General features: G+C 46.7%; 1 protein-coding gene across 1 annotated transcript in view; it reads right to left on the bottom strand.

Moving 5' to 3' along the window:
• Positions 1 to 21,428: 21,428 nt before the first annotated feature.
• The window catches only part of LOC144682555 (serpin H1-like), a 525,388-nt gene continuing 522,139 nt past the window's right edge, over positions 21,429 to 24,677 (bottom strand). The window contains exon 6 of the transcript XR_013577072.1: positions 21,429 to 21,573. The gene's annotated coding sequence lies outside the window, so the exon portion shown is untranslated. The remainder of the gene's footprint in view (positions 21,574 to 24,677) is intronic.

Genomic DNA, 24,677 nt, shown 5'->3' with positions numbered 1-24,677 from the left:
GAGTAAGGAACGGGGGACAATAGTAAGTTTAGTCTTGGCTTGCCTATTGCAGTGTTGAACCTTGGCTTCATTTGCTTCAGGTAGACATTAAGAATCCCATGATCCTGGAAAACGCTCCATCCTTGACCACAAGAATTGGAAGGGAGGTGGTGGCAGAGTGGTATTGTCGCTGGACTAGTATTCCAGAGACCCAGGGTAATACTATGGGAAACAGGGTTTGAATCCCACCATGATAGATGGTGAAATTTGAATTCAGTAAATATCTGGTGGTGGCCATGAAACCATTGCTGATTGTCATTTAAAAAAAACCCATCTTGTTCACTAATGCCCTTTAGGGAAGGAAATCTGCCACCTGGTCTGGCCTACATGTGACTTCAGACCCACAGAAATGTGGTTGACTCTTAAATGCCCCCTCAACAAGGGCAATTAGGGATGGGCAATAAATGCTGGCCTAGGCAGCAATGCCCACATCCCATGAATGAGTAAAAATAAATAAATCAGAGTAAGAGTCCCTCAAACCTGCATTATCAAAGGTACATGGGATACTCTCCTTTATTAGTCAAGGTAGAATATAAAAGCCGGGAGGCTATGCTAGAACTGTATAAAACACTAATCAGACCACAGCTAGAGTGCAGTTCTGGTCACTGCATTACAGGAAGGATGTGAACACACCAGAAAGGGTACAGAGCAGATTTACCAAGGTGTTGCCACCAATGAAGAATTTTAGCTCTGAGGAAAGATTGGATAGTCTGAGGTTGTTTTCTTTGGAAAAGAGGTGTGTAAAATTATGAGGGGCCTAGATAGAGTGACTAAGAAGGACCTATTTTCCATTAGCAAAGAGGACAATAATAGGGAGCATAGATTTAAAGTAATTGGCAGGAGGATTAGAGGGGAGTTGAGGAGAAATGTTTTCACCCAGAAGCTTGTGGAGGTCTTGAATACCCTGACTGAAAAGGTGGTCTGGGCAGAAACCCTCACTGCTTTTAAAATATACTTAGATATATGCACTTGAAGTCCTGTACCCTACAGGGCTAAGCACCAAGAACTGGAGAGTGGGTTAGGCTGGATCACTCTTTTTCAGCTGGCACAGGCACGATGGGCCAAATGGCCTCCTTCAATACTGTAAATTTCTATGATTCTATGATTCATGCTGATCTATTACCTCAACTCCACTTTCTCACTCTATCCCTCAATGCCCTTAGTGCCCAAAAGTCTATCAATCTCAGTCTCAAATGGCCTCCTTCTGTGCCCTAAATGACTCTATGATTCTTTGAATATACTCAGTGACTGAGCATCCACAACCGTCTGGGTTAAAGGATTCCAAAACCACCATAAACTGTCTTTCATCTAGTGTCTGGCAGCCTTCTCCTAACAAAGTAATTCATGCATGTGAAGTGTTCCAGATGTAATAAGGCACATGTTCCTTTCTATATGACACAATGGCAAGATGCTGGGAGATGGTGATGTACTGGTAATGTCACTGGACTAGTAATCCAGAGGTCCAGGTCCAGGCTAATGCAACTGGTGGAATTTCAATTCAGTTAATAAACCTGGAATTGAAAGCTAGCCTCAGTAATGGTGACCATGAAACTATCATTGATTGTTAGGGAAGGGAAGGAAATCTGCTGTCCTTACCTGGTCTGGCCTCCATGTGACTCCAGGCCCACAGCAAGGTGGGTGACTCTTATCCACCCTCTGACATGGCCTAGCAAGCCACTCAGTACAAGGGGGCATTCAGGATGGGCAACAAATGCCGGCCTTGCCAGTGACGCCCACATCCCATCAAATAAATTACAGTCAAGCTGCATTCCTCAGAACGCACTAAGGTGGGTTCATGCACAGACTTTCGAAACTCAAGTTCAGACTGGGGAGGGAATGGGAACAGCAGTGTGGCTAGGATCTAAACCACCTTGGGGGTTAGCGGCCGTGTTTGTGTGGTTTTATCCTGGCATGAGACCATATGCTCCACCCATGCTTCATTCGTGTAACTGCTTCTGATCACCAACAACATCAAACTGAGTGGCTGTGGTGTCCTAGTTGTTGGCAACACGTGTGAGGAACATCGGAGAGCTCCACCTGTACGAGGTGGTTCCACCCTAGACAGACTCAGGCCCAGCTCTCACCTGAAGGAATTCAGTGAATCAACATCTGCTGCACAAGCAGACAACCTATTCCAGAGGTTCACTATTCTCTGGGAAAAGAGCCACCTCCTGACAGATAACCTAGATCTGGCCTTATATTAGTTGGGATTTCCACTCCAGATTTTCTCTATCCTATCTAATTAGAACAAACTGTCTGCGTAAACACGTTTATTTCCTTCATTGTTTTCAAACCTTAGTCAAATCATCTCAAGTCTACGTTTCTCGAAAATTTAGAGTTTCAACCACTTGAACACCTAAAATGCTTTAAACTGGGAATAACATGGAGCTGAATTTTACTCTTGCGGCCAGGCTCCTGGGAAGCCAGGGGCAACCTTGCCTTGCCCGTTTGTGGGACCCTGGGCCAAACATTACTGGAGCCAGACAGCTAGTTAGTTCCCATCGGGGCTGCCATTCATTTGAAGGATGGTCACGTGCGCCCCCCCAGGACCTGTTGGCCAATCAGAGGGAGCGGTGGTCACTGGTGGACTGCGGCTGGAGGAAGTAGACACCAGGGAATGACACTGTCCTCCCAACCAGGGTGCTGGGGCCTGGGGTGCCGGGGCTAGTCAGACAGCAGGTGCTGACAAGGGGTGATGGCAGGGGGGGGTGATGGGGGGTGGTGCCAGGGGGCCGGAGGGGAGGATGCTGGTGAAGGTTGGTGCTGCCGTTGCCACAGGGATGGCCATTACCACCCAGGGGGCTCCCGTGTGACCAAATGTGCCTGAATAGGAGGGGCCTCAACCCCGGGCACACCGCTGGTAAAACGCCAACAGCAGCAGGAAGAGGCCCTTAATTGGCCGCTTCTGTGTCTCAGTTAGTCTCTGGGCAGGAAGGCCACATTTCCTGCCTCTGGCAAAAAGACATGGCAGTGGGAAGACGATGTGCACTCCACACCCCTGCCTTCCCTCATCATTTTACACCACCCTCCCCTCCTCCCCCCACCTCCCTCGAAGAGGGAATTCCATGGGATCTACAGCCTAACTGGTCTGTCACAGTGTTAATATTCCACATGAGCCTCCTCCCAACCCCTACATCATCTAACCCTATCAACATGTCCTCTTATTCCTTTCTCCATCATGTGCTAACCTACATACTCCTTAAATGCATCCATAGTATTTTCCTCAACTAGTTTATATGGTAGCGAGTTCCACACTCTCACCACTCTCTGGGTGAAGAAGTTTCTCCTGAATTCCCTATTGGATTTATTAGTGACTCCTTCAAATTGATGGCTCCTATTTTTGGATGCCCCCACAAGTGGGAACATCCTCCCTACGCCTAATCTATCGAATTTTATAATTTTAGAGACCTCTATTCGGTCACCAGTCAGTTTTCTCCTTTCCACGGTATAAAAGCTCCAGCCTGTTCAGTCTTTCCTGATAGTTGTATTTATTGAGTGATCCAGCCACCCCCTCTGCACTCTTTCCAAAGCCTCCAGATAACCAACCATGTGAGAAGACCAAAACTGGACACAGGACCCTAACTGAGGCTTAACCAAGGTATTGTACACTTTGGGGGGGAGGGGGCATAGTGGTGTTGTCACTACACTAGAAATCCAGAGACATAGGCTAATGCTCTGGGGACCTGGGTTCCAATCCCATGACAGCAGATGATGAAAGTTGAATTCCACAAATATCTGGAATTAAAAATCTAGTCATGAAACCATTATTGATTGATGTAAAATACCCATCCAGTTCATTAATGTCTTTTGGGAAGGAAATCTGCTATCCTGATCCCAGTTTGACCTACACATGACTCCAGACCCACAGCAATGTGATTGACTCTCCTCTGGAAAGGCTTAGCAGTCAGTTCGCAAAGGTGATTAGGGATGGGCAACAAATGCTGGCCTAGCCATCGATGCCCCCATTCCATGAATTAACATTTGTGAAGTTTTCAAAAATACTTTTTCACAAAAGCACCCTAATAGCTCAACGATCACGCTGGTTAGTCCACAGCTAGAGTATTGCGTGCAGTTCTAGAATCCGTGTTATGGGAAGGATGTGATTGCACTAGAGAGAGTGCAGAGGAGATTTACCAGTATGTTGCCTGGGCTGGAGAGTTTTAGTTATGAGGAGAGATTGGATAGACTGGGGTTATTTTCCCTGGAGCAGAGGAAATTGAGGGGGGACATGATTGAGGTGTATAAAATTATGAAGGGCATAGATAGGGTAGACAGGAAGGAACCTTTCCCTTTGGTGGAGGGATCAATAACCAGGGGGCATAGATTTAAGGTAAGGGGCAGAAGGTTTAGAGGGATGTGAGGAAGAATTTTTTCACCCAGAGGGTATTGGGGATCTGGAACTCACTGCCTGAAAGGGCGGTAGAGGCAGAAACCCTCATAACATTTAAGAAGTATTTGAATGTGCACTTGCGATGCCATGGCATACAAGACTATGGGCCTAGTGCTGGAAAATGGGATTAGAATAGTTAGGTACTTGTTTGACTAGCGCAGACTCGATGGGCCGAAGGGCCTTTTTCTGTGCTGTAGTACTCTATGACTCTATATGATGGCGAGTGACTGAACCATAACAATGGGCATTTACATAAAGCCTTTAAATGTTTTTTTTTAAAAGCCCTAGGTGTACATCCTGTATAAGAATACAGAAAAGCCGTGTTCAAGAAAGGAAATAATAAAATCTTATATAGCTTCTTTCACAACCTCAGAATATCCCAAAGCAATAAATCAGGAGGAAAGGAGGCTGAGATTTGGGTCAATGGGCATGAATGGAAGAGCAAGTAGATTATTTTTGGAGCAGAGAGCGATAACAGCCATTTTGAAAGGGAGAAGATATTGTATGAAAGAAAAGCATGATGATACCTGCTAGCTTAAGGCAGGAAGGGAAGTTTGTTGGATAGGAGAGAGAGAATCAAGACAACAGGAGGTAGGCTTCATAGAAGAAATGAGCTTGGAGATGACGGGGGTGAAACTGCAGAGAACAAGGGCTTACTGCTGGAGTGGATGATAGACATGGAGGTGGGGAGGGGTTTGGATTTAAGCCCTGGATCAAGAGGAACAAAAAGTTAAGCAGAGGTAGGTACATATATGGCCTTGAGTTTGGCTGGGGGAAACACTCAAAAGGCTAAGCTTGATCTGCTGATGAATAACTAGGATAGTTTTGCATACCCTCAAGTCTGAAATCCATCCAACAGAATGATATGGAGGACTACAATGGGAGAATGACGGGAGAGGAGGCAGGATTGGTGGGGACAAGAGCACTGAAAACAGAGATGAGGTGAAACTTCTTTAGCCAGAGATTGGTGAATCTATGGAATTCATTGCCACAGAAGGCTGTGGAGGCCAGGTCATTGAGTGTATTTAAGACTGAAATAGATAGGTTCTTAATTGGTAAGGGGATCAAAGGTTACAGGGAGAAGGCGGGAGAATGGGGTTGAGAAACTTATCAGCCATGATTGAATGGCGGAGCAGACTCAATGGGCCGAATGGCCAAATTTATACTCCAATGTCTTATGGTCTTAATAACAAAAATTGACAGAATAGCCCTTCATAGGGTATCACCCAGTCATTAAACAGCAATGGAATAGACTGTGTAATATTGGTGAGTTTAAATGGTCGAATGTGATGGAGGAGAAAACCACCTTGGAGATCATCGCTGTGTCCTCCTGCTAAAGGATATCCAAATGCAGCCACTGATAAACACAGGCTGCCGATTACAGTCACAATCGATGTCAGCCCTTCACTTTACAGCACAGGAGGGAGAAGCGTAGAGGCCTTAATTTGCAGCTCCCTCCCACTTAACCCAAACGTCTGCTTATCAAACTCTTTCGAGTTATCAACAGTCACAGATTGCAACTCTTTCGAGTACAATCACAGTTCTTGGTTTTCCGGGAGTGGGACATGAACCCACAACCCTCTGATGCAAAGGTGAGGGTGCTATGAACTGAGCCACAGCTGACACCTCTACGTCTGCTTATCAAGTAGTACCACTCCTATCAGTTTCCAAATGACCATGGCTAATATCAGCATTAAGATGATTGGGACATTCCCACAATGGGGATAAGGGTTAGCCGTATGGTAGTAACATATAATAAAACCACTGAGCTTCCCTCACACCCAGGTTTGAAAAGCTACTTTCATAGTGTAGATTTTCCCACTTACTCCTACTGTTGTGAGTCTGATTCCAGAGTTGATCATCCGGGTCTGCACTAAATGCAGTAGCGGGCATGAAAAATGACGTTTTACCCACCAGCTGCAATGGCGGGTTTTTGTGCTGTGTCATCTGCTTCCCTCCTCATTAATTATGTGGCCACAGGAAATACGCCAACTCGCTGGCGAGCAGCCTCTGAATCACCCGCCACGCCATTACCTCACTGTTTCCTCACTCCGGGTGCCATATCTAAACTCCAGCCGCGCACACAGTTCTCAATGCCTGCAGCCCAGGACTGCCCCAGTGAGGTCATGACCCTGAAAACCAAGAAAAGTTCAGTGACCCCATCACTGGAATGTTTTTCGGAGACTCGCCATGATGTCCTCCACCCCCGCTCTGGCCGCAGGAGGTACAGCAATCTCACCACTCTGGCTTGGGAAGCGGTGGCAGTGGGGGTCAGTGCCAACGCTGCACAGAAGAGGTTGGCCATCCAGTGCAGAAAGAGGATGAATGATCTCAGCCGTGTCACCAGGGTAAGGCAACCATCTCACGACTCTAAACTCACACACTCACAAGCCCATCACACATTCACTGGCATCTCACTCACTGCCAACTCCAGGGAGGTCACCGCTCACTCTCTCACACACGCGAGTGGTCAAAAATCTGGCAGGTGGAGTACAATGTGGGAAAATGCAAAGTTGTTCACTTTGGTAGGAATAATAAAAAAGCAGAGTATTACTTAAATAGAGAATGACTGCAGAATTCCGAGGTGCAGAGAGATCTAGGTGTTCTAGTGCGTGAGTCACAAAAAGTTAGTCTGCAGGTATAGCAAGTGATTAAGAAGGCTAATGGAATGCTTTCCTCTATTACGAGAGGAATTGAACATAAAAGTAAGGATGTCATGCTTCAATTATATAAGGCACTAGTGAGACCGCATCTCGAATACTGTGTGCAGTTTTGGTCTCCTGATTTAAGGAAGGATGTAAATGCATTGGAGGCGGTTTAGAGGAGTGAGTTGTCTTATGAGGAAAGGTCAGACAGACTGGGCTTGTTTCCACTGGAGTTTAGAAGAGTGAGGGGTGATTTGATTGAAGTGTACAAGATCCCGAATGGTCTTGACAAGGTGGATGCGGAAAGGATGTTTCATTTTGCGGGTGAGTCCAGAACTAGGGGACATTGTTTTAAAATTAGAGGGGCGCCCTTTTAGGACAGAGATGAGGAGAAATCTTTTCTCTCGAGGGTTGTGCCTTAGAAGGTGGTGAAGGTGGGGTCATTGAGTATCTTTAAGACAGTGGTAGATAGATTTTTGGTAGGCAAGGGAATCAAAGGTTATCGGGGGTAGATGGGAATGTGGAATTAGTAATACACACAGATCAGCCATGATCTTATTGAATAGTGGAGCAGGCTCGAAGGGCCAAATGGCCTACTCCTGGTCCTATTTCCTTTGTTCGTATGTCCTTATGTATCTCCATCTGGCCACATCTCCTCTGGAGACTGCCTCCTCAGCACTCATCATCTTGAGGCCGCTAGAGCAGATCAACATGTGCCCCCCCCACACACCTGGGATACCCCACTCCCTCAGTACAGCCCTCAACCTGCAGCCTCTTCCCTTGCCTGGAGCCACTTCACCCCCTTCCCCAAGCAAGCCCTACTCCTGCAGCCAGCGGTACCAGACGATTCTGCCCGATGTGTCTGAGAAAGGAACTTCATCCAGCAGCCCTGGCGCTCAAATATTTATTTGTAGGTCAGGCCCTTCAAACAATGACAGGCTCACTGTGATCCTCTCTAAATACTGACACATTCTCAGTGATCCTCTGTAAATACTGACACATTCTCAGTGATCCTCTGTAAATACTGACACATTCTCAGTGATCCTCTGTAAATACTGACACATTCTCAGTGATTCTCTGTAAATACTGACACATTCTCAGTGATCCTCTGTAAATACTGACACATTCTCAGTGATCCTCTCTAAATACTGACAGACTCCCAGTGACCCACTGTAAATACTGATACACTCCCAGTGACCCACTGTAAATACTAACACACTCCCAGTGACCCACTGTAAATACTGATACACTCCCAGTGACCCACTGTAAATACTGTCACACTCCCAGTGACCCACTGTAAATACTGACACACTCCCAGTGACCCACTGTAAATACTGACACACTCCCAGTGACCCACTGTAAATACTGATACACTCCCAGTGACCCACTGTAAATACTGACACACTCCCAGTGACCCACTGTAAATACTGACACATTCTCAGTGATCCTCTGTAAATACTGACACACTCCCAGTGACCCACTGTAATTACTGACACACTCCCAGTGACCCACTGTAAATACTGACACATTCTCAGTGATCCTCTGTAAATACTGACACATTCTCAGTGATCCTCTCTAAATACTGACAGACTCCCTGTGATCCTCTGTAAATACTGACACACTCCCAGTGACCCACTGTAATTACTGACACACTCCCAGTGACACTCTGTAAATATTGACACACTCCCAGTGACTGTCTGTAAACACACACACTCCCAGTGACTGTTTGTAAATGTTGACACACTCCCAGTGACCCTCAGTGAATACAGACACACTCCCAGTGACCCACTGTAAATACTCACACATTCCTTCCCACTTTAATTACAGACACACTCTCAGAGACCCCCTGTAAATCTTGACACGCTGCCCTGTAAATAATGACATGTTCCCAGGAATGCCCTATAAATGTGGGCACTCTCTCAGGGGCCTCCTGAAAATACTGATACATCCCAGGGACTCCCTGTAAATTCCATAATGCCTCCTTGTCCTAACTTCTGATAGGTATTGTCAGCCATCTAAAGGGGTAGACAGGAAGATAAACTGGTCAATAGTTCAGTAGAGAAATCATGAAACACTGCACTTGCAGCACAAGATAACTTTCATCCAGAAATCTCACTAACCGGTGTCCCTCACCCCAAAGTCCAGGATCCCCCTAAATGTACCATGTTTCATTGGACGTGGGGGTCACAATGTTGCCAATCTCTAATTGCCCTTGAACTGAGTGGCTTGCTGGGCTATTTCAGGGGGCAGTTAAGAGTCAACCACATTGCTGTGGGTCTGGAGTCACATGTAGGCCAGACCGGGTAAGGACGGCAGATTTCCTTCCCTAAAGGGACATTAGTGAACCAGATGGGTTTTTACACCCATCGGTGTTCGATGTCACAGTCACCATTACTTTCCATTCCAGATTTTATTTAGATTCCACCAGCCGCCATGATGGGATTTGAACCCATGGGCAGAGTTTCACCCATGTCGGGCGGGCATCGCGATCGGGGCCGGGAGGCAATTTCACGCTGACGGGCCAATTAAGGCTCGCCCGGGTGTGAAATGCGAGCGGGCGAGGGGAGTGGGGGAGCGCGAGCTGAGCGAGCATGACCTCCGCGCACATGCACGGGTGGGGAGGGGCGATTCATAACCTCCCTGAGGCAGAGAGCTGCCTCTGGCGGGGAATGAAGTGTTATATATATAAAAAAAAGAAAAGAAAAATGTAATGAAACATTTCCCCTCATGTGACTCTGTCTTGGAATTTTTTTATTTAATTTTTGTTCGCTTTGGGAAACCTCATCCCAACCCCTGGGATGAGGTTACCTAAAAAGTGCAAAGGCCGCTTGGCCTTTTCGCCAGCCGTAAGGTTTGACGGGCAGCGAAAAATTCGACTTAATTGATCATTTAACGGCCTTAACAGGCCTTTTAATTGTTGGCGGGCGCGCTACCGACTCCGGCGCGCACCCACCGAACGAAATATCGCCCCACTGCGCGTTGACGTCGGGACACTCGCCCCCGACATCACCGTGTGTCATTTTACACTCGAGTGGGTCTGGCGCGTGCCTGCCGAGCTAGAAATTTTACCCCGTGTCCCCAGAGTGTTAGCTTGGGCCTCTGGATTACTAGCCCCCGTGACATTATCACTACGCCACCATCTCCCCACCCACTTTTTGATCATTCTTTTCTTATCAGGTCTGGGGTGAGGGATGGATTGGAGTAGGGAGAACATTGCACAGTCGACTTTCGTGTTAAAAAATTAACTTGCGGCGTCCAAATACTATTCAATGCTGTACCAACATGTGACCCCCTCAACAATACAGAGTTGAAAACAGACCAAACGATGCACTTGTTAAACTGTGCTTGTTGTATAGTGAAGATGTTGTGCTCTGTACTGCCCGTGTCAGTCTGGGAGCTGGATTACTAAAATTAGCTTGACATGACATCAAGGATTACCGAGGTATTTGGAGCTCACCCCTTGCAGACTCAAAGAACTGATAACCTCCCCCTCCCCCGCACCCCTTAGTGGCAATGGCCTAAGTGCTTTATCAGAGCCTTTCCTATGAGCGAGAGAAATTAATTTCATAGTTCACGGTGACCACTAATTGCTGTGTTATCTGTACCTCATCCTGTTTCTGTTCAGACCTACATAAGCAGGGCTGGGTGACATAAATGGAAACGAGTTCCAGTTTGCTGAGTGGGCTGGAGTAAAGGGGACAGGGGAGTGAGTGAGTGTGGGAAAAACAATCACTGATATTTAACTTCCCATTGCTAGAATATCTGGTAACGGAATAGAATATCTTTTGGGGACTGTACTGCACAGATTGCCAAGGCTCCAGGATTGGTCGCTGGTCTGTGCTAAGTTACCTGATTGGTCCCCGCTCCTGTCCTGTGTCACTTCCCCTCCCTACTTCTCGCCATCTTCTCGTCTGTAAACCCCCAGCCCCCACCCAGTGTTGTAATTGAGTTCACGGACACCAGTACCTATCTGCTCTTATCTTCATTGATAATCACCTGGGCTCAATACAATGTGATGTTCAGTGAACAGGAATGTTAGGAAGGCAAATGGAATGTTGGCATTTATTGCAGGGCGAATCAAGTATAAATGTAGGGAAGTTTTGCTACAGCTGTGTAGGGCCTTAGTGAGACCACATCTGGAGTTCTGTGAAGAAAGGATATAACTGCATCAGAAGCTGTTCAGAGAAGGTTCACTTGACTGATTCCTGGGATCAAGGGATTATCTTATGAGGAAAGGTTGAGCAGGTTGGGCCCATACCCATTGAAGTTTAGGAGAATGAGAGGTGACCTCATTGAAACATGTAAGATACTGAATTTTTCGGATGGTCCCTATGATCTGTGGACCCTTGGCTTGGTTCTTGGTTACTGGTATGCATGACCCTTCTTCCCTTAAACAGACTGTAGTCATACTCTGATACATGCTTAAGGCATGCTTATTAACATTACATCTAAACAGGTTACAGAGTAGGTATGTTGCTCCTGAGTATGGCATATTCCAATCTCTCTCTTGACAGAGTCTAGCACATGACTGACTGATGTCAGTGATACATCATCATCTACATCACTCATTCGCTTTCCATTCCATTAGCCCTATACTACACCTCCCCCACAAGTATGCTGTCTACTTTTTAAAAACAATATAGGCTTTAACTATTACCGTCAACATTTCCGTAGCCACCCCTTTGACTGCAACTAATTCTACCCAGCTCCTACTCCTCCTCTTCCCATTCCCCAAGTCACAGTCCTGAGATACTCAGCCTCCCACATGACTTCCCATGGAGGGCATCATCATCAGCAAAATAGGACAGCAACTTTGCAACATTGTCGGTAAGCAGAGTGTAGACTTCAGGGCCACTGAACTGTTAGGACAATGAGTGTTTTGCAATGAGCGACTGATCCAAAAGAGAAGACTAGAGGACATCAATCTTTGGACTCTCTGGGATTAGAAAAGAAGAAATCAGGACTCTCTAAGGAATTTGTTGCTCGCTTGAAGCACACAGGGAAAAACCTTTCGAAGACGAATGATCTTCAACTCCAATGAAAACTCTCACAGCCTTATCAGTCACTGCTGCATTGAAGGCAAGAAAAGGCATCGAAGATCTGAGATTCCATTTAATTTGGACCATGAAAGTAAAAAAACTGACAATGTTCCAGGAAGGCTTCCGGAGAAAGAGGAGATGATTTCCCGATGGTATTTCAGAAGGAATGTTTACGTCCTGGAAAGGGTTTGGAAAGGGCTAGGAATCTAACTTCAAGCACATCAGATAAAGGGACGACAATGAGAAAGGGGACGGGAAATACAGGACTGAAGGTGTTGTACCTGAACGCACGCAGTATACGAAATAAGGTAAATGAGCTTGTGGCGCAGATTGAAATTGGCAGGTATGATGTGGTGGGCATCACGGAGACATGGCTGCAAGGGGATCCGGACTGGGAGCTAAATATCCAAGGATATAGATCCTATCGAAAAGATAGGCAGGTTGGCAGAGGGGGTGGGGATGCTTTGTTAGTAAGAAATGAAATTAAATCGATAGCAAGAAACGCCGAAGGGTCAGATGATGTAGAATCTGTGTGGGTAGAGTTGAGGAATCGCAAAGGTAAAAAAACCATAATGGGAGTTATGTACAGGCCTCCGAACAGTAGTCAGGATGCGGGGCACAAGATACACCAGGAGATAGAAAATGCGTGTAAGAAAGGCAAGGTTACAGTGATCATGGGGGATTTCAATATGCAGGTAGACTGGGAAAATCAGGTTGGTAGTGGATCCCAAGAAAAGGAATTTGTGGAATGTCTACGAGATGGCTTTTTGGAGCAGCTTGTGGTGGAGCCCACTAGGGAACAGGCAATTCTAGATTTAGTGATGTGTAATGAGGCAGATTTGATAAGGGAGCTTAAAGTGAAGGAACTCTTAGGAGGAAGTGACCATAATATGATAGAATTTACCCTGCAATTTGAGAGGAAAAAGCTGGAATCAGATGTAACGGTATTACAGTTGATTAAAGGCAACTACAGAGGCATGAGGGAGAAGCTGGCCAGAATTGACTGGGAGATGAGCCTAGCAGGAAAGACAGTGGAACAGCAATGGCAGGAGCTTCTGGGAGTAATTTGGGAGACACAGCAAAAATTCATCCCTAGGAAGAAGAAGCATACTAAAGGGAGGATGAGGCAACCATGGCTGACAAGGGAAGTCAGGGACAGCATAAAAGCTAAAGAGAAAGCATACAATGCTGCGGCGAAGAGCAGTGGGAAACCAGGGGATTGGGAAGCCTACAAAGACCATAAGAGGACAACTAAAAAAGAAATAAGGACGGAGAAGATTAAATATGAGGGTAAACTAGCCAGTAATATAAAAGAATATTGCAAGAATTTTTTTAGATATATAAAGGGTAAGAGAGAGGCAAAAGTGGACATTGGGCCGCTGGAAAATGACGCTGGAGAAGTAATAGTGGGGAACAAAGAAATGGCAGAGGAACTGAATAGGTACTTTGCGTCAGTCTTCACAGTGGAAGACACGAGTAACATCCCCAAAGTTCAAGAGAGTTGGGGGGCAGAGGTGAGTATGGTGGCCATTACCAAGGAGAAGGTGCTAGGAAAACTGAAAGGTCTGAAGGTGGATAAATCACCTGGACCAGATGGATTACACCCCAGAGTTCTGAAGGAGATAGCTGAAGAGATAGTGGAGGCGTTAGTGGTGATCTTTCAGGAATCACTGGAGTCATGGAGGGTCCCAGAGGACTGGAAAATCACTAATGTAACCCCCCTGTTTAAGAAAGGAGTGAGGCAAAAGATGGGAAATTACAGGCCGATTAGCCTGACCTCGGTCGTTGGTAAGATTTTAGAGTCCATTATTAAGGATGAGATTTCAGAATACTTGGAAGTGCATGGTAAAATAGGGCAAAGTCAGCATGGTTTCATCAAGGGGAGGTCATGCCTGACAAATCTGTTAGAATTCTTTGAGGAGGTAACGAGTAGGTTAGACAAAGGAGAGCCAAAGGATGTTATCTACTTGGACTTCCAGAAGGCCTTTGACAAGGTGCCGCACAGGAGCTGCTCAGTAAGATAAGAGCCCATGGTGTTAGAGGCAAGGTACTAGCATGGATAGAAGATTGGCTGTCTGGCAGGAGGCAGAGAGTGGGGATAAGGGGTTCCTTCTCAGGATGGTGGCCGGTGACAAGTGGAGTTCTGCAGGGGTCAGTGTTGGGACCACAACTTTTCACTTTATACATTAATGATCTAGATGAAGGAACTGAGGGCATCCTGGCTAAGTTTGCAGATGATACAAAGATAGGTGGAGGGACAGGTAGTATTGAGGAGGCGGGGAGGCTGCAGAAGGATTTGGACAGGTTAGGAGAATGGGCAAAGAAGTGGCAGATGGAATACAACGTGGGGAAGTGTGAGGTCATGCGCTTTGGTAGGAAGAATAGAGGCATAGACTATTTTCTAAATGGGAAGAGAATTCATAAATCTGGAGTGCAAAGGGACTTGGGAGTCCTAGTCCAGGATTCTCTTAAGTTTAACTTGCAGGTTGAGTCGGTAGTTAGGAAGGCAAATGCAATGTTGGCATTTATTTCGAGAGGACTAGAATATAAAAGCAGGGATGTGCTGCTGAGGCTTTATAAGGCTCTGGTCAGACCACATTTAGAATATTGTGAGCAATTTTGGGCCCTGTACCTCAGGAAGGATGTTCTGGCCCTGGAGAGGGTCCAGAGGAGGTTCACAAGAATGATCCCAGGAATGAAACGCTTAACATATGAGGAACGTTTGAGGGCTCTGGGTCTATACTCGATGGAGTTTAGAATTTGAGGGGGGATCTGATTGAAACTTACAGAATACTGAAAGGCCTGGATAGAGTGGACGTGGGGAAGATGTTTCCATTAGTAGGAGAGACTAGGGCCCGAGGGCACAGCCTCAGAGTAAAGGGAAGACCTTTTAGAACAGAGATGAGGAGAAACTTCTTTAGCCAGAGAGTGGTGAATCTATGGAATTCATTGCCACAGAAGGCTGTGGAGGCCAGGTCATTGAGTGTATTTAAGACCGAGATAGATAGGTTCTTGATTGGTAAGGGGATCAAAGATTACGGGGAGAAGGCGGGAGAATGGGGTTGAGAAACTTATCAGCCATGATTGAATGGCAGAGCAGACTCAATGGGCCGAATGGCCTAATTTCTGCTCCTAGGTCTTATGGTCTTATGGTAACAGAGCCGCACTTTTCTCTGTGTGAGAGTGTTCTACCATGGGCAATGGGAAGAACTTCTGAGGATTATGGAGACAAGATAACAGCATCTTCTGCAATGGGGTGAACTTCTAGGACAAAATGAAGATGAATTTTCTGTAGACGAGCAACCTGTAGGCAAGTTTGCAGTACAGGATTGTAAAGCTTTAGAAGTTCTGAAGATTCTGCCTCCGCTTCTGTGCTGACGTATGGCTCTAGAGGGAAGAAGAATTTCAGCTGGGGCTGAAGTGTGGGCATCAACTGACGTTCACCCCTGGAAATAGGTGCTGCCACCTCTTTGGCAGTGTGATCTTCTGCAGACTCTAACATGGAGTCAGGTAAGACGTTCTCTCTGGATGCCTCTTCATGGACAAGCAGTGATAGACGAGGTATCACACTGGTAGATTCAGCGGAATAAAGACCTGAATGCTGCTCAGCTGCTAGAAACACAGCTGACTCCTCAAAAAAAAAACAACAGAGACTTCATAAGGTGCGTCCATCGATTAGAATAACGGACGAACCTCTAGGACCCCATCCTCCAACAGATCACTCAGTGCTGCAATGGCCTCTTCCTCATTACTTCCTTCAGGAAAGGGCCAGCTCAGGTCCAGCAGGTCTTCATGTGGATGGTCACCGTCAGCCGCAGTGCCTTTTGTATCCACCGTATCTGGCCTGGCTTCTTAAAGAACGGAGAGATTCATGACCTCTGTCTGCGCCTGGGATCTAGTGGACGGTGTCTCTACGATAGAAAGGCACTCGCTGCTGATTGAATAAACCTCCACAGCTGTTGTAGGTTAAATTTTACTGGCTCCAAATAAAAGGTTGAAGATTGTTCCGTGAAGGACATTGAGTTGTTCAAGTGCTGGTCATCCTCTGGCTTCCTGAATTCCTAGAAGTACGCTAACATCGCCACTCAATAAGGATGTGCATCGATTGTGGATAGTATAGAGAGAACCACCAACCTGTCACCCCATGATTGAATGTCTTATGGTCTTATGATTCAACCAGTTATGAATAACAGCAATTATCCTGTCTCTGACTGGAAGGTTTGTGTTGCCTGGACCTTGCAATTGGATGCCTGATGAATGAAGGGTTATTGGCTGAAGCCAGTTTAGATTATCTGCTGGTATGTTAATACCAGCTCCAATATCAATTTTAAAGGTGGCATCGAAGCCTTTGCACTGTAACTGACCAATAGTCTTGATTAAAACCATTAGCTTCCGCTAACAACTTTGTAATTTTGACTTTGTCTTGATTTCCAGTTTTTTGGATGGAGTTTGTTTCATAAAATATTCTCTTGCCTTCTACCTCGATTAAAGTTGTTGGATTTGCACTGGAAGCATTCCACGCCCCCTGCTGGCCAGTCCTGGCGTTGGTGTTGTTTCTTCGGACCACAACGTAAGCATCTCAAAATGGCTGCTGCGGCTGCTGTGGAGTTTCCCGCCCTTTCACCGGGTTTGGTGGGCTTTCATGTGGGTGGAGACGCTTCCCGTGGGCCTATCCAGTAAGGAAAATCACGTAAAGCCTCGGAGTCATGCCGAATTATAGCCCGGTTTATTTCTCTAAGCTCAGCCTGCCTCACATCCTGGACCACTTGATCTGAAGTAAGGTTGTTTTTGGTCTGCAGAAAGTTGGACGTTTTTCATCCCAGATGCCCATGACTGTGCGATCACGGAGTAGCTCGTCCTTCAGCGCCTCATATCTACAAGAACTGGCCAAGAAATATAGGTTGGTGAGAAATAATTCAATGATTCCCCAGGTCATTGGGACCTTTGGTTAAAATATTGAGGCAGCCCATGTCCAAATGCAGCAAGATCTGGACAATATCCAGGCTTGGGCTGAAAAGTGGCAAGTAACATTCGCGCCACACAAGTGTCAGGCAATGACCATCCCCAACAAGAGAGAATCTAACCATTGCCCCTTGACTTTCAATGGCATTGCCATTGCTGAATCCCCCACTATCAACATCCTGAGGGTTACCATTGACCAGAAACTGAATTGGACTAGACATATAAATACTGTGGCTACAAGAGCAGGTCAGAGGCTAGGAATCATGCGACGAGTAACTCACCTCCTGACTCCCCAAAGCCTGTCCACCATCTACAAGGTACAAGTCAGGAGTGTGATGGAATACTCTCCATTTGCCGGATGAGTACAGCTCCCACAACACTCAAGAAGCTTGACACCATCCAGGACAAAGCAGCCCACTTGATTGGCACCACATCCACAAACATTCACTCCCTCCACCTCCGACGCACAGTAGCAGCAGTGTGTACCATCTACAAGATGCACTTCAGGAACTCACCAAGCCTCCTTAGACAGCACCTTTCAAACCCACGATCACTACCATCAAGAAGGACAAGGGCAGCAGATACATGGGAACACCACCACCTGGAATTTCCCTTCCAAACCACTCACCATCCTGACTTGGAAATATATCGCCGTTCCTTCACTGTCACTGGGTCAAAATCCTGTAACTCCCTTCCTAACAGCACTGTGGGTGTACCCACACCACCTGGACTGCAGCGGTTCAAGAAGGCAGCTCACCACCACCTTCTCAAGGGGCAATTAGGGATGGGCAATAAATGCTGGCCTAGCCAGCGACACCCACATCCCATGAATGAATAAAAAAAACTGCTCACTCTATGACTAAGTTTTGCTTCAAGCTAAAATATGTGCCGAAGGCCTTGAGAATGGTGTCAAAGTCCGTGGTGGACTCCTCCAACCCCTGCCTCAGGAGAACCTCGTCTGCTTCTGGGCCCACAGCATAAAGAAGGGAACTGATTTGATGCTTTTGTTCCTTTGCTTAAAGGCGTGGTGCTGCTTGATATCAGAGGAAGTGTCTGCTCCACAACGCCCAGCATTGGTCTCTCTGTAGGTCCTTGAAATGTTAAAACAGGCAGGGGAGGGCAGGGACCGCTAACCAGGTATGATCATCATTACCTCTCTCCAGTTTGCCTCCTCCTTCTGTAGTGTACAAGCTGCTGTCACATTTTTCTATACTCTCTTGCTGTGTTACTGTCAATGGCACCAATGTATTTTTTACATAGATGTCTCCACTGCTGCCACCATGTATTGGACGGTTCCTCTAATCTGCTCTTTCATAGCAGCTTCTAATGCAGATCTGAACCACGAGTTCCCTGAGCCGCTCATTAGTGAACAGTGGCTGAGATAGCTTTCTGATGGGTTTTATCTGCAGAGTACTCCTGGAGGGCTGCAACCAATGTTAAAGAGCTCCACTTTATATTTGTTTTATTCATCCATGGGATGTGGGCGTCACTGGCTAGGTCAACATTTATTGCGCATCCCTAATTGCCTTTGAGAAGGTGGTAGTGAATCTGAGGAGTCACTGAACATTGTGCAATCATCAGTGAACATCCCCACTTCTGATATTATAATGGAAGGAAGGTCATTGATGAAGCAGCTGAAGATGGTTGGGCCGAGGACACTACCCTGAGGAACTCCTGCAGTGATGTCCTGGAGCTGAGATGACTGACCTCCAACAACCACAACCATCTTCCTTTGTGCTGGGTATGACTCCAACCAGTGGAGAGTTTCCCCCGGTTCCCATTGACTCCAATTTTGCTCGGGCTCCTTGATGCCACACTCAGTCAAATGCTGCCTTGATGTCAAGGGCAGTCACTCTCACCTCACCTCTGGAGTTCAGCTCTTTTGTCCATGTTTGAACTAAGGCTGTAATGAGGTCAGGAGCTGAGTGGCCCTGGCGGAACCCAAACTGGGCGTCAGTGAACTGGTGCTGCTCCTGGCATGCCCTCCTGCACTCTTCACTGAACAAGGGTTAATCCCCTGGCTTGATGGTAACAGTAGAATGGGGGATATGCTGGGCCATGAGGTTGCAGATTGTGTTCAAGTACAATTCTCATGCCTCATGGATGCCCAGTCTTGAGTTGCTAGATCTGCACGAAATCTATCCCATTTAGCACAGTGGTAGTGCCACACAACACGATGGAGGGTATCCTCAATGTGAAGCCGGGACTTCGTCTCCACAACGACTGTGCGATGGTCCCTCCTACCGATACTGTCATGGACAGATGCATTTGTGACAGGTAGGTTGGTGAGGATGAGGTCAAGTATGTTTTTCCCTCTTGTTGCTTCCCACACTACCTGCCGCAGACCCAACCGAGCAGCTATGTCCTTTAGGACTCGGCCAGCTCAGTCAGTACTGGTGCTACCGAGCCACTCTTGGTGATGGACATTGAAGTCCCCCATCCAGAGTACTTTCTGCGCCCTTGCCACCCTCAGTGCTTCCTCCAAGTGGTGTTCAACATCGGGGTGCACTAATTCATCTGCTGAGGGAGGGCGGTACATGGTAATCAGCAGGAGGTTTCCTTGCCTGTGTTTGACCTGATGCCATGAGACTTCATGGTGTCCGGAGTCGATGTTGAGGACTCCCAGGGCAACTCCCTCCCGAGTATATACCACTGTGCCACCACCTCTGGACAGGACATACCCAGCAGGCTATATGGCTAGTCCAGTTCAGCTTCTGGTCAATAGTAACCCCCAGGATGTTGATAGTGGGGGATTCAGTGATGGTAATGTAATCGAATGTTAAGGGGCAATGGTTAGATTCTTTCTTCTTGTAGATGGTCATTGCCTGGCACTTGTTACTTGCCACTTGCCAGCCCAAGCCTGGAATATTATCCAGGATGGCGAGAACGAGAGGACACAGATTTGAAGTGTTTTGCAAAAGAAGCAAATGTGAGGTGAGAAAAAAATTCTCTCTCTCAGCAAGTAGTTAGAGTTTGAAATGCACTGCCTGGAAGTGTGGTGAAGGCAGGTTCGATCGAGGCATTCCAGGGGGCATTGCACAATTGTTTCTATATCAATAATGTGCAGGGTTATGGGGAAAAGGCAGGAGACTGGCACTAAGTTAGAATGCTCAAGGCTGAGAGGTGACTTGATTGAGGTGTACAAAATTATGAGGGGATTAGATAGAGTGGACAGGATAAAATTGTTTCCCTTGGTGGAGAATTCTAGAACCAGGGGACATAGATTCAAGATAAGTGGCAGAAGATGTAGGGGGGACATGAAGAAGAACTTTGTTACGCAGTGGGTAGTGGGTGTCTGGAATTCACTGCCCAAGTTGGTGGTAGCGGCAGAAACTCTAAACCCTTTTAAAAAGTACCTGGATCTGCACCTTAAGTGCTGTAAGCTGCAGGGCTATGGGCCGGGTGCAGGAAGGTGGAATTAGAAAGGGCACCTGGGTGTCCTCGGGCTGGCATGGACAAGATGGGCCGAATGGCCTCCTTCTGTGCTGTAACTTTTCTATGGTTCTATGGTTCTATGTGATGTGGGTTAAGAATGGTACCCACACTTGTTGAACTCCAGTTCCTTTGCTGGACATTGAATACAGTTGTTCAGAGTCCACATTGCACTCGTCAATGTTTTCCAGAGTGTGGCCCAAATGCAAGCCTTCTGACTCAGAGGTCACGAGTATCTTGCTAGATGTCAGTGCGGTATTTAGAGACCTTGAACCTGATTTTGTGATCAGTGCCCTTCACAACAACCTCAGGCTGCTCCAAAATGATTTACAGCCAATGAAGTGCTTTTTGAAGAGTAGTCACTGTTGAAACCTAAGACAGGCAACAGCAAGCCTCCATAAACAGCAATGTGATAATGACCACATAGTCTGTTTTAGTGATGTTGATTGAGGGATAAATATTGGTCAGGATTCTAGTCCTTTTCAAAATAATGCCATGGGTTCTTTTCTATCTTCCTTAGAGGGCAGACAGGGCACCGGTTACATCTCACATTTGAAAGGTGGAATTCCAAAGGTGCCGCACTCCCTCAATACTACTCTGGAGCATTGGCATTGATTTTTGTGCTCAAGTCCCTGGGAGTGGGGTTTGAAACTGGAGGCTGGTATTTTCTGTGCCCGCTGGTGGCGGTTGTGTTCAGTGATTTGTGAGCGGACAATATGGCGAAAAGGCCAAAAATCGGTTTTCACGGCATCGTGAAACCAGTTCGCAATTATCCACTCAGTCCGCCGACAGCGGGCCGCGTTTCCCACCATCAGACATCGGGAACCTCATTGTAACACATCTGCATATCATTATAAGGCCAGCCTGCCAGACTCATCCCCCCTCCCCCGCTGGATCATTCCTCCACGTCAGTGGGAAAACACACTGATGTGTTTCACAACTGCATATATAAGGCGTGCACCTGGTGAGCTGCACTTCACTCGGGACTTCGAGGTTTGTTTGCCCACCTTGCTTCGGGCAGCACTCGCAGTCATCAGCGCCAGGCTTCACAGACAGAACCACATCACTTTTAGGGGGGCTCATGGGCAGGTCTCTACCTACCAGACCAGCCGTAAGGCGGGGGTGGCTTTTCAACAGCTGCAGGGCTAGGGTTTGCTTGGGGAAGGGGGAGAAGTGGCCTCAGGCAAGAGTAGAGGCTGCAGGGTGAGGGCTGTACTGGGGAAGGGGGGTAACCCAGGGTGTGTGTGGGGGGCACATTGTTGACCTGTACAAGTGGCCTCAAGATGGTGAGGGCTGAGGAGGCAGTCTCCAGAGGAGATGAGGCCAGATGGAGATGTGAGGGTGTGTGTGAGAGAGTGAGTGGTGATGTCCCTTGAGCTGGCAGTGAGTGAGATGCCAGTGAATGTGTGATGGGCTTGTGAGTGTGTGAGTTTAGAGTGATGTGATGGTTGCCTTACCCAGGCTGCATGGATGAGATCATCCATCCTCTATCTGCACTGGATGGCCAACCTCTTCTATGCAGCATTGGCGCTGACCCCCCACTGCCATCGCCTATAAAGCCGGAGTGGTAATGTAGCTGCCCCTCCTGCAACCAGAGCAGGGGTAGAGGACATCACAGTGGCCTCCACGATGTCCAAAAGGCATCTGAGGGCTGCAGTCTTCTTCCCTTTCAGATCCATGCCTTCTTTGCTGCGGTCCTGGGCTGGAAGCACTGAGCGCGATGTGATGAAGCAGCGAGGTGTCGGTGTGGCAGGCAAACCAGAAACACCATCGAAATGGCGTGTATCCCGGGAATGCATAACTAATGATTGGGATGATATGGCGTGAAAAGCCGCCATTGCAGGAGGCTGGTAAAACATTGTTTTTCCCGCCCACTACCGCACTTAGTGCAAATCTGGGATGATTCCGTCCAGAATCTTGTAATTCAGAGACAGAAGTGTTACTGACTGAACCACGGGCTCCAAACTGCATTTCATACCCTGTAAAATGTAATTAAAATTGGATGGATAATCAGTGCTTTTGACTCCCTGGTTTGCTGTCTGTGAGAATACTTCAGTGTGATTGGCTGCTTACCCTACTTGATAACATCACTGAGGCTGGGTGCCTGGCGATTCCCTTGACTTGTCACCAGATTCAAATTAACACTGGGAGAGGGGAAAATCCAAGTTAGAGAGATCACTACATCTTTGCGGGCAGCTTCTTTCAAGGGCAGCTCTGAGTGCCCTAAATTCCAGGCCAATATATTTAAGGTTAAAACTTCTGATGAACAATAAGTTGGGATTGGATTTGTAGTTATGGTCAAATTCTCCACATCATTACGCAAGGGCCATTAATTGTCTACCTTCTCATAATATATAAATAGCGGATACTCAACGGAAGCAGACGGGTCAAGGACAGGATTAAATTAGTGTGGTAGATCCAATTACTCACAGTGAGAAGGTCAGGAATGAGTTTGAGTTAGACCATGTACAGCCACCCATTTCTGAATTCAAAACCCAATTGGAATCAGGATAGGGAGGGCTCAAACTCTGAAGTTTACTTTAATGCTGAAGAAAATTCAATGATGAGGAATGTATCTGCATCATGGCGAGCGTCAGTAAACAGACTTCTATTTCATAAGCATCCTTTGTGTGTCCAGGTAATTTTACACAAGCTCGATTAAATTGCATGTTACAGCAGATTAACAGGCTGAGCCAGCCCATGTGGGATTGCTCAGATCAGACCAAAAAATCATCAACAAACATTGCCTGGATCATGGGCTCAACATGTCTAATTATTTGTAAAAGTAGCAATATTAAAAAAGAAGTGAGTGCTTAATTTGAATTAACAATCTCAAATTAATCTTGTTCATAGGAATCTCTCCCACTCTTGCTGCTGCCGTTGGCACATGTTGGAGGGATGAACAAGTGATACTCAGCCTGTTTAGACAGGTTTGAATGCACCTTCCTTAGCTAGCAAGTCCCAGAGGGGAAACTTAAACCTGGAACCTCTGGCTTAGAGACAGGGACACTATCCACTGCACCACAAGACCTCCCACCCAGGATATTGCTCGGGCTCTAGCGATTTGATTGTGAGGATAGTTTACATAAACTGTATTCCCTGGAGTTTCGGAGACTAAGGGATGAATTGGTTGAGGCTTTTAGGATTTTGAAAGGAATTGATAGGGTAGATAGAGTGAAATGTTTCCTGCAGTTGGAGGCGTTTAGGACAAAGAGGCGTAACCTTAAAATCAGAGCCTGGGCCTTGAAGGAGAAACACTTCATCACAAAATGGATGGTCAAAGTGCAGAACTCTTCCCCACAAAGGCCAGTAGATGCTAGCAGAATTATGAATTTAACCCTAAGATAAATAGATTTTTGCTAGCCAAGGGTATAAGAGAATATGAAGCCATGGTGCGTGGTGGGAGATAGGATACAGATCAACCATGATGCCACTGAATGGTAGAACAGGCTAAAGGGGCTGAATGGTCTCCTCCTGTTCCCATGTTCCTAAATGACATCTATACGACCATACAAATTAGAAGCAGGAGTAGGCCACTCGGCCCCTCGAGCCTGCTCCATCATTCAATAAGATCGTGGCTGATCTGGTTGTAACCTCAACCCCACATTCCTTCCTACCTCCCGATAACCTTACACCTCCTTGTTAATGAAGAATCTGTCTGGCTTTGCCTTAAAAATACTCAAAGACTCTGCTTCTACCACCTTTTGAGGAAGAGTTCCAAAGGCTCACAACCCTCTGAGTGAAAACATTTCTCCTCATCTCTGTCTTAAATGGGCGACCCCTTATTTTTAAACAGTGACCCCTAGTTCCAGATTCTCCCACAAAAGGAAACATCCTCTCCACATCCGCCCTGTCAACACCCCTCAGGATCTTAAAGGTTTCAATTAAGTCGCCTCTTACTCCTCTAAATTCCAGAGGATACAAGCCTAACCTATCCAGCCTTTCCTCATAAGACAACCCACCCATTACAGGTATTAGTCTAGTAAACCTTCTCTGGGAGATAACTCCTAAAGATTCCACGTGGAAATGGTGAAAAGCAGGCTTACAAAGCAACCAAACTAACACATTTTTATTTCACTGACGTACTATTTCGTGGATAACATTTTTATGAGAAAAAGGATAAGACTTTCATTGATACAGTGTCTCAGGCCATTGAGGTAGTGGTCACTG

The sequence above is a fragment of the Cetorhinus maximus genome, chromosome 7, assembly GCF_964194155.1.
Source record: "Cetorhinus maximus chromosome 7, sCetMax3.hap1.1, whole genome shotgun sequence".
Taxonomy (NCBI): domain Eukaryota; kingdom Metazoa; phylum Chordata; class Chondrichthyes; order Lamniformes; family Cetorhinidae; genus Cetorhinus; species Cetorhinus maximus.
This window is presented reverse-complemented; position numbering and strand designations above follow the sequence as displayed.